Genomic DNA, 10,941 nt, shown 5'->3' with positions numbered 1-10,941 from the left:
TCTTAGGCTGGTTTTGAACCAAGATCCTCAGCTCTCAGCCTCCTGCTCATCTGGGAATCACTATTTCATACTATGCAGTATATTTGCCTTATACCAGGATGGGAACAACACACACACACACTGCTTTATGCATCACAAACATGCCCCTGACTTCCAGGAAAGCAACTAGTGCCTTTTGGGGATCCTGTGGTGAGAACTGGGCTGGTCTTGGCTTTCTCCAGTGTCAATTCAGGATTCAGGTCTATCTACTACAACTCCCAAAACTATTTTATGGATATGCCTTCTTGTACACTTACTATCCTGGTATCTTAGCAGCTTAACACCCCTAATAAAGCCCTTTTACTGAATAATCAGCTGGGGACAGAATAAATCCTGGTGTCCTGTCTGTCCTTTCTGGAAATGAACTGATTTGTATTTACCCTGGCTCAGAGATAATAAATCTCTTATCCCATGATTCTTTAGTTTCTGAATGAAGCAAACACTTGACCATACTTGATATTTAGAGTTACAGGAACGTTTTCCCCTGGATTAAACCATGATATGGCACTTACTTATCTGTATGATACATTAATAGAAAGCCCGGAGAATATCCAGGTAAAAACTCATGAAAGTAGTTTCTTCAAAGTTTCTCTCTAAGGCTGGATGCTGGTAGGGACACCTATAATCCTAGCTATTCAGGAGGCTAAGATCTGTGGATTGAGGTTCAAAGCCAGCCCAGGCAGGAAAGACTCTGAGACTTTTATCTCCGATAAACTCTCCCCTCCCAATCAAAATCAGAAGTGGAGCTGTGGCTCAAGTGCTAGTGCCTAAAGCCATAGTTCAAGCTCCAAGACTGGCACCAAAAAAGAAAAAAAAAGTTTCTCACTAAACACTGAAATCTGCCACCTCAGAACAAATGAACACTCTGTTGTAAAACCAACTGCTCTGTTTCTCAAAGCCAAGTAGCACTTGGCAGGATCCAGACATTTCATCTGCTGAAGGGACCTGTGCCAGGTTCATTGGCTAAGATGGACAAAGAGTTCAAGCTTGTCTATGCTTCTTTAGCAACACAGTTGGGAAGGCTCCGCCATGTCGCCTAGGGCTGGCCTGGAACTCTTTACCAGGATCACCTGGAAACTTCATGGTGTGATTTCTTTTTCTTGGATAAGTTTGGAGTTCTTTTTTTTTTTTTTTTTAACCTAGCCATGATAGCTGTCATGCTCTATTAAACACAGATCAAACTCAATTATTCAATAAGTTCTGCCCTACACTAAGAATGCAGTTGGATTTTTGTGTTTTCACAAACTCTGAGACTTGATTCCATCTGAGTAATAGGAAATGTGCTGGTGGGAAATGTTCATTTGCACTAGTTCCAAAGCTATGTCATTCTGTGGGAAACAAAATGGGGTGTGAGCCGGGCACTGGTGGCTCATGCCTATAATCCTAAACTGCTCAGGAGGCTGAGATCTGAGAATCATGTTTGGAAGCCAGCCCAGGCAGGAAAAGTCCACGAGACTCTTATTTCCAATTAATCACCAAAAAAGCCGGAAGTGGAGCTGTGGCTCAGGTGGTAGAATATCAGCCTGAGTATCAGCCTTGAGCACAAAAGCTAAGGAACTACACCTAGGCCCTGAGTTCAAGCCTCAGTACACACACACACACACACACACACACACACACACACACACACCTTTGCCATGTGTTATTCAGCAGGTGTTTAAGGGGAAGGACTAATTGGAAAGATTTCATTTCTAGAGAACTTAAAACTAGTACAATAAAGCTTTTCCCTTCTCTTCTTACCTACAAACAACTGCAGAAGGTTTTTTCCAGTGTCTTTATTCAGAGCATGAGAACTAGAATGCAAAATCAGTATCATGATAAGAGTCTCATGGACTTTTCTGCCTGGGCTTGCTTTGAATCACAATTCTCAGATCTTAGCTTCCTGAGTTGCTAGGATCGCAGGCGTGAGCCACTGGTACCTAGCTTTATTTCCCCTATTGGATTCTCCCTACAAAAGGCAGGATTTGTGTCAAATGCTTCTTTGCTTTCCACAAGATCTAGAACAGTCTAGATAGATAGACAGACAGGCAGACAGATTATATATGTATATTTGCCCATCCTGGGGCTTGAACTCTGGGGTCTGGGCACTGTTCCTGAGCTTCATTTTCCCAAGGTTAAGAGCTCTACTACTTGAACCACAGCACCAGTTCTGGCTTTTTTGCATAGTTTGTTGGAGATAAGAGTCTCAAGGAGTTTTTGCCTGAGTTGGCTTCCAATCGTGATCTTCAGATCTCAGCCTCCTGTGTAGCTAGGCTTACAAGTGTGATCCATCAGTGCCTAGCTATCTAGATCTACCATATATTTATGTCGCCATTCCTCAATAAAATCCACTGAAATAATGAACAGGGAAGAATTTGTTTTTGCAAAATGGAAAATAAGGCTTTAAACAGTGGCTTTCAGGTCGGGAGCATGCACAAAGCCCTGGGTTCGATTCCTCGGTATCACATACTCAGAAAAAGCTGGGGGTAATGCTGTGGCTCAAGTGGCAGAGTGCTAGTCTTGAGCAAAAAGTGTCCAAGGACAGTGCTCAGGCCATGAGTTCAAGGCCCAGGACTGGCAAAAACCAAAACCAAAACAACAAAGCAAAACTAAACTAAAAACAATGGCTCTCAGTACTGCTGCACTAACAGAGGGGAAAAGCCCAAGTAAAAGGCTTACTAATTGGCCCTCAGACTTTCAGCAGGCTGTAAAAATGCAGCAGTAAGAATCACAAGAGGAGCCTGGGATTCATTACTTGACACATAGTTCCTGAAGAAGGCCTTTTTTCATTTGGAAAATACAAAGTAGGTCCAGCCCTTGTGATTCACATCTACAAAATTCTAGATAAGCTACTCATGAGGCTGATCTGAGGATTGCAGATCAAAGCCAGCCCGGTTAGAGAAGTCTGTGAGACTGTGAACCACCAAAAATCCAGAAGTGGAGCTGTGGCTCAAGTGGTAAAGTGCCAGCCTTGCAAGGGAAAAGAAGCTAATCAAGACCCTGTCCTGTGTGCATGCCATAGTGCCCACCAAAACAAAACAAACGAACAAACAAAACCCAACAAAACAAAAAACCTTCAAAATAGTTCAGTGATACCATACAAGATTAGTATTACAAAGGGGAATTTGGTGTTAAATTGCTATTTGCAAAAAGAAAAGTAACTGTCCTGTATTTATTAGGATTATTTTTTTCAACTATGGGTGAATTTCTTGGAAGAATAGTTGTAATTAACCTAATACTCAAAGAAAGCAATGTTTTGTTGGCTGTCGCTAGTATGTATAAACAAACCAGTAAATGGCCATGCTGGTAAGAACAGTCTACTAGGGTCTTTCTCTCCTGAAATCTGTTTGGAAGTAGAATCTACATAGGAGGAGACAGGACAGAATCAAAGCCACAGCTCTATCACCTCATGATCCTAAGTCCTTGTTTTACATTATTAGATGTGGAGCATTTTTATTCACTTGCAGAAATGTTTTCTACATTCTATCAAGGGGTTGATATGCCTAAATAACTGCTTCAGCACAACTCTTTGATGTTTCTGTATTACTTCTGGCAATTTCTGCTAAGTTGGGTAGATATTACAGTGTTCCTTTGGAAATACTCTGTTACTGAGCTGTCATCGCTTTGTTACTCTCTATGTAGTTCAAAAACTTGGGAGGACGTTCGCCAAGATGATAACTTTACTTTTACTTATTTATTTCTTTTTTGTACCAGTACTGGGGCTTGAACTCAGGATCTGGGTTGCTGCCCCTTACCTTTTTCATTCAAGGCTAGTACTCTGCCATTTGAGCCACACCTCCACTTCTAACTTTTTGGTATATAAGATGTAAGAGTCTTTTGGTTATGTCTGCCCAGCCTGTCTTTGAACCTCGATCCTCAGATCTCAGCCTCTTGAATAGCTAGGATTACAAGGTCTGAGCCACCAAGGCCTGTTTGATAATTTGTTTTTAGTGGTAACAAAAATGAGGATGTTCTTATGCCTGTTGTTCTCTTCTCTGTTCTCCCAAGCTAAAAGCAAACAAAATGGTGTGATAGGAAAATGGATCAGTTAAAAGGAAGACAATCAGGAAATGGTGGCTTTCCAGTAACCGTGGGAGGTCCAGGGCTAGTCCTCTTCCATCTTCTCATTCACTTATTTGTTCTGAAAATTCTTTGACTTATAGTCAGGGCTCCCTAGAAATGATCCAAAGAGATAAATGCCCTTTGGCTGGCAGCAAGCATAATTGGCATCAGAGCCTCTTGTTTGGGAATAATAATACTAGAAGGGAGAAATGACACATTCAAGCTTGCCAACATTTGAAATACATGGCTAAAGGACAGAGCAGAGCCACTTAGCTCTTTTGAAATTCATCAGATTTAGAAGCTCCTCAGAAATAGAGAAATGGGAGCCTGATTGGCATTGGGCTAACCATGACTGCCTGTTTTACGAACAGCAAGAGCTGGCTCTTCTGCAAGATGGGCTCCACCCATTGTATTTTTTTTTTTTAAGTTGGAGCCCTTATTGCTTAGTTTGAGTCATCTCTGGTGTGTCTGATAAGGCATTCCAAGAATTCAATTCTATTGGACCCAGAGAGGTAGGAGTGTGTGTGTGTGTGTGTGTGTGTGTGTGTGTGTGCGTGTGTGTGTGTGTGTGTGTATACCGTGTACACATTCATACTTAGTCCTAAACTGCCTCATTCCAATAACCCTAGCTACATGAGAAGTTCAGACCTTAAAACTGTCCTGGTCAGATAAATCTGAGAGATTCTTACCTCCAATTAACCAGCAAAAAGCTGAAAACGAAGGCATGACCGAAGTGGTAGAGCTCCAGACCTAGGCAAAAACAAAATACAAAACCAAAGTTCAAACCACAGTCCTACCACACACATAAAAGAATTCGCTCAGTCTTTTTTATTCTGAGTTACACTGGGTGCTTTGGGGCCATTTGAGGATCATGGTACAACTTCTATTTTCATCCCCTATATTTTTCTTAGCTTGTAAGAGATAACTATATGGTCTGTGGTTTTACAGCATGATTCATCTTGGTGATACACAGAACGCCTTTTCCATCCACTCCCCTGGTTCACAGAAGGCCAGGTGCGAATCTGCACAATAGGGCTAGAGACAGAGGTTTGCAAAATGAGCTCCAACTCATTCTGCACAGAGTGGCAGTTGGCTTAGTCGATTGAAAAACCATTCCTTTGTATGCCAGTAACTTGCTTTGTTCTGGGTCCCCCAAACTTCTCCTTCAGTCAGGCTCCATAGTTGTACCAAGGCATGCAAGGACCTACCAACTAAACACATGCACAGAGTGTTTCTATAAGGCTCCAGCGCCGACAACAGCTTTTGTTTTTTAATGAAAGGACTTAAAAAGAGAATGATAGTCATAAAATCTGCCGTGTTTCGTGGGTTCCATAATAACTGCATTTATCATCTCTGTTTTTATTGATTTAAAACAAAAATTACTAGGCGCTGGTGGTTCACACCTATAATCCTAGCTATTCAGGAGGCTGAGCTCTGAGGATCATGGTTCAAAGCCAGGCCAGGCAGGAAATTCCATGAGACTCTTATCTTCAATTAACCAGCAAAAAGCTGTAAGCGGAGATGCGATTCATGTGATAAGAGTATGAGCCTTGAGCACAAAAGCTCAGGAACAGTGCCCAGATTCTCAGTCTAAGCCTTAGGCCCCTCAAAATCAATGACAGAAAAAACAAAACAAAGATTCATAGAGATTGAGTATCTTGACCAGGATCACACACATTCCAGGAGAGGTTGGTGTGTCACAAGCTGTCCATCCGACATTCTGATGACTTTTTCCATCTCCTTAAGTGTGCTTGGTTCCCATGATAACTGAGAAGAGACGTATGAAAGAAGCCCCACTTGCTGGAATGGCAATCTATCCTTTGAATTTCAAGTCATTATCTGGAATTATTTTCTGTCCCTCATGAGGTACATCTTTAGGGGATGCAAAAGGAGCAGCATTTTCCAAGGTAAAATCCTTAGGTTAAAGGAAAGAAGAAGCAGGCTGACTTTGTGGGATTGAGAAGAGGAACGAGGCCATGTCAGCAGTTAAAATGGAGCATCCACAAAATGCAGGGTGCTCTCCCCACTAGCGGCAAACACAGGAAGTGGTAGTAGCTCATGGCTTTCTTCTTTCTAATCTGACTTCCTCAATTAAGGGCAGAACTTTTGCTCACTTTTTTAATCTCAAAAAGCATCAACCTAATCCAATGAGTTCTGTTTTTGTTCATTGTTTTGTTTGTTTTCTATTTTTATTTTCATGCCTCTTTTAATTTTTTAAAAGTTGTTATTAAAAGGTAATGTAAAAAGAGAAACATCATACCTCTTTTAAATACCTTTTTTTCAGGATTATATTAGATATTATTTGATTTGATCAATAAAATTACCTAACCAGTAGTGAGACTAGTTGAAGAAAAGTTAACCTCAAAGTATTTAGATCTGCCAACAAGGAAAGAAATAGAAGGACTTGTATAAAAAATGGATCTTGCATTTTGGGGGCCAGCCTTTTCTAAAACTATCTCCTTCTAAAAACAACACAATAATCTCCTTTACCAGATCATAGTATACTGGTCCTCTGACTAGCTGTGTTATCTAGAGAAAATATTTAACTTCTCTGCCTTTAATTACCCTATCTGTAAAACAGAAATACTTTTTTAAAAAGTGTCAAGAATAGGCCTGGTATATAGTGAATAGCTCCAAATTTATTTTTGCTAATTACTAAAAATACGACTGCTTTTAGTAATCTTTTCTTTTTTTTTTTTTTGCCTGTCTTGGGGCTTGAACTCAGGGCCTGAGCACTGTTCTTGGGTTTTTTTCCCTCTCAAGTCTAGCACTCTGCCACCTGAGCTACAGCACCATTTCTGACTTTTTCTAAGTATGTGGCACCCAGGAATTTAACCTGGGTCTTCATGAATGCTAGGCAAGCACTCTACCATAAGGCCAAACTCTCAGTCCCTGCTTTTAGTAATCTTATAGAATCTCCTTAAAGTGATTTTAAGAAACTTATCTCCAACCAACTACTAAAAAGACAGAAGTGGAGGAATGGCTAAAGTAGCAGAGGGCTAAGCATGAGCAAAACTGCTCAGGGACATCACCTAGGCCTAAGTTCAAGCCCCAGTACCAGCACCAATAAGAAAATAAGGAAGGAAAGAAAAAAAAAGGAAACAAAAAACATATTTCAGTACAGGGTTATTTGACTCAAACAATAACAGCAAAAACTTAAAATAAATTGAGCTTCAAAGATATGGGGAAGGAGAATTTGAAAATATTTCTTAAATCTATATTCTAAAGAAGTAAGTAAAAGATTGAAGAAGTTACTCAAAAAGAGGACACAGGGGGTGCTGGAAGTTTGGCCTAGTGGTTAAAGTGCTTGCCTTGCATGCACGAAGACCCGGGCTCGATTTCTCGGTTCCACATACATAGAAAAAAAAGCTGGAAATGGTGCTGAGGCTCAAGTGGTAGAGTGCTAAGTCTTGAGAAAGTCCAAGGACAGTGCTCAGGCCCTGAGCCCAAGCCCAGGACTGGCAAAAAAAAAAAAAAAAAGAGAGGACACAGGCCAAAAGTGTGGCCTAGTGGTAGAGTGCTTGCCTAGCATGCATAAAACCCTCAGTTTGATTCCTTAGTACCACATACACAGAAAATGCTGGAAGTGGTGCTATCTCAAGTGGTACAGTGCTAGCCTTGAGAAAGCTCAAAGATGATAACCAGTCCTGTTTTCAAGCCCCAGGACTGACCAAAAAAAAAAAGTACACAAAGCCTAGCCTTTCACACTAATGGCTAATATACTTGCATGCATACATGTTGGTACTACAGCTTGAACTCAGAACCTGGGTGCTATCCTTTAGCTTTTTTGATCAAAGCTAGTGCTCTGCCATTTAAGCTGTAGCTTTACTTCTGGCTTTTTGGTAGTTAATTGGAGATAAGAGTCTCATAAGCTTCTCTACCTGTGCTGGCCTTGAACCTCAATCCTCACATTTCAGCCTCCTGAGTCCTGGGATTAACACGCTTGAGTCATCAGTGTCTGACCACTGAATGTGTCTGAAAACGTGAGAACTCAGAATGCAATTCAAACATTGTTTGATACATTTTGCTATCATAAGATAAACAATATTTATATGTAGTTTCGTCCTATATGTTTTTCTTTTCTGTCCGTCCGTCCGTCTGTCTGTCTGTCTGTCTGTCTGTCTGTCTGTCTGTCTGTCTGTCTTTTCAGTTATGGGGCTTGAACTCTGGGCCTGGGCACTGTCCTGAGCTCTTCAGCTTAAAGCTACTACCCTATCCCTTGAGCAACAGGGCCACTACCTGTTTTCTAGTGGTTAATTAGAGATGAGTCTCATGGCCTTTAGTGCCCGAGCTGGCTTTGAACTGAGATCCTCAGATCTCAGCCTCCTGAGTAGTTAGGATTACAGGCGTGAGCCACCACCCCTGGCTTTCCTGTATGTTTTTCTCCAACAGGATATATTGTTTTGTTCTATCACGTATCTCAGTTGCTCATTATCTCATGTCCTTTTATCACCTTTCTTACTCATGACAAGTAAAGTATATCTGAGGCATTTCCTTAGTAATCACAAGTATCCTTACTGAAGACTTATAATGAAATGCATATCTCAATACATTTCGTGTGTGTGTGTGTGTGTGTGTGTGTGTGTGTGTGTGTGTGTGTGTGTGTAACTGGGGCTGTCATCAGCCTGGCACTGTCCCTGAGCTTTTTGCTCAAGACTAGTACACTTACCCTACCACTTGAGCCACAGCTACCCTTCCAGCCTTTTGTTGATTAACTGGAGATAAAAAGAATTTCCTGCAGCTGGCTTTAAACGGTGATGTTCAGATCGCAGCTTCTTGAATAGCTATAATCCCAGGCATAAGCCACTGGCACCCAGTTTGGGAATAATGATTTTTAATCTAAACTTTTAACCTGAATTCCCCTCGAAGAGGGGGCAGTTTGGCCTTTATCCAAAGTATTGGATTTTTCTAGTCTCCCTCTGAGGGTTTGTTTTATTTCTGTGACACTCCTTTTCCTCTTGTTCTTTTGGCTCATTTCTGGCAGTCCATCTGTTCTGCTGGTGATCATTCTGTAGTCCTCTTTCATTTCATTGTGGCTACAAGCTACACATTAGAAGCAGAGTGCTATAGGAACAGAGCACTGAGGAGCCATCCTTCTGCCCAGGTAAAGCAAGTCCCAGAAGTTGGAAATGGCCTTTCAGTGACCCATCAACAGGTGTGCTATGGGGGCAGGGCAGGCGCTGCACCCTGCTGTAGCCAAGGGCCTCTCAACAGCACCTACTGGGAACATAACTGCCCTTAATTATTCATAGTGCAATCCATTGCAATAATGCATCATACCCGGCATATGTCTGCCTGCCTGCCTGCCTGTCTGCCTTTCTCTCCTTCCTTCCTTCCTTCCTTCCTTCCTTCCTTCCTTCCTTCCTTCCTTCCTTCCTTCCTTCTTTCCTTCCTTCCTTCCTTCTTTCCTTCCTTTCTTCCTTTCACCAGTCTTGGGCCTTGGACTCTGGGCCTGGCTGCTGTCCCTAAGCTCCTTTTGCTCAATGCCAGTATTCTACCACTTGAACTATAGGACCACATCTGGATTTTTCTGTTATTAATTGGATGGAGGTAATCTCATGGGCTTTCCTGACTAGACTGGCTTCCAACTATGAGCCTCAGATTTGAGCCTTCTGAGTAGTTAGGATTCCAGGCATGAGCCACTGGTGCTGGGCTGGGATGTCTTTTTCTATAGCAGGGTGTGCAGCTAGTTGGAACCTGAGATTATTTTCTTTCTAATAAATAAAGCTTTGTTTTCAGAACTCATGTCTATGTTAAGCAAATGATCCAGTAATAATCTGTGTGAACCCATTTTAACAGTAGTTTAACATCATTTTAACAGTAGCTTTGCCTAGCCTTTATTTATTTTTCCCTCCCTCCCTCCTTCCTTCCCTCCCTCTCTTTCTCCTTCCTTCCTTCCCTTTGTTTCTTTTCTTTCTTACTTTCTTCTTTCTTTCTCTCTCTCCCTTTCTTTCTTCCTTCCTTCCCTTTTTCTTTCTTACTTTCTTCTTTCTCTCTCTCCCTTTCTTTCTTACTTTCTTCTTTCTCTCTCTTTTTCTTTCTTTCTTTCTTTCTTTCTTTCTTTCTTTCTTTCTTTCTTTCTTTCTTTCCTTCCTTCCTTCTTTCTTTCTTTCTTCTCTTTCCCTCTCCTTCCTTCCTTCGTTCCCGACCTTCTTTCCTTCCTTGCCTCTTGCCTTCCTGCTTTCCTTCCTGTCTTTCTTCCTATATTTATTGGTGCTAAGAATTGAAGCAAGCCCTTGTTGATGCTCAGCAGGCTTTCTACCACTAAGCTACAGCCCAGGCTTGTCTTTTTCTTTTTCTTTTCAAATGTAAGGTTTTACATATTTATTACTGTGTCCATTCTTAAAATAACCAAAAAGGAAAAAATCAGTTGAAAATGTAGTATTGACATTGCAGCTTGACTGGTTCATGGTAGAGCATAAATATGCGGGCATCCGGTGAAATTCCTTACAGACCCAGCTGGATTCTCTTCCAGTGGCTTCCCTTGGAGTTATACCTGATTTTGTTGCCAGTTTTCATCCCAATCCACCAGGGAATGGAAAAAGTAATCAGCACGTTGGATGGACAGCTTGTGACATGCCTGTCTCTCCTGGAGTGTGGGGTCCTGTCAAGATACTTAATCTCTGTGAATTCTAGGGTTTGTTTTTTTGTTGCTCTTTTGACTTGTTTTGAATTACGTAACGAACTAGAACTGGCAGAATCACTCAGTTTCTAATGAGTGCTCCTTTATTTGGTCGGATATTTATTGAGGATTTTAATGCAGGGTCATAGGTTCCACACTTTGGATACTATTTACAAATGGCATTAACCTTGGCAATTCTAGAATTAAAGGTCAGAATGTATTTTCTAATCATGACCTCA

The 10,941-nt window shown here is 41.4% G+C and overlaps 1 protein-coding gene across 3 annotated transcripts in view; it reads left to right on the top strand.

The window, feature by feature from the left end:
* The window catches only part of Slc38a1 (solute carrier family 38 member 1), a 60,210-nt gene that overhangs the window by 29,683 nt on the left and 19,586 nt on the right, over window positions 1-10,941 (top strand). The gene's annotated exons all lie outside the window — the stretch shown is intronic.

The sequence above is a fragment of the Megascapheus bottae genome, chromosome 2, assembly GCF_031878675.1.
Source record: "Megascapheus bottae isolate mThoBot1 chromosome 2, mThoBot2.hap1, whole genome shotgun sequence".
In the NCBI taxonomy this organism is placed as follows: Eukaryota; Metazoa; Chordata; class Mammalia; order Rodentia; family Geomyidae; genus Megascapheus; species Megascapheus bottae.
This window is presented reverse-complemented; position numbering and strand designations above follow the sequence as displayed.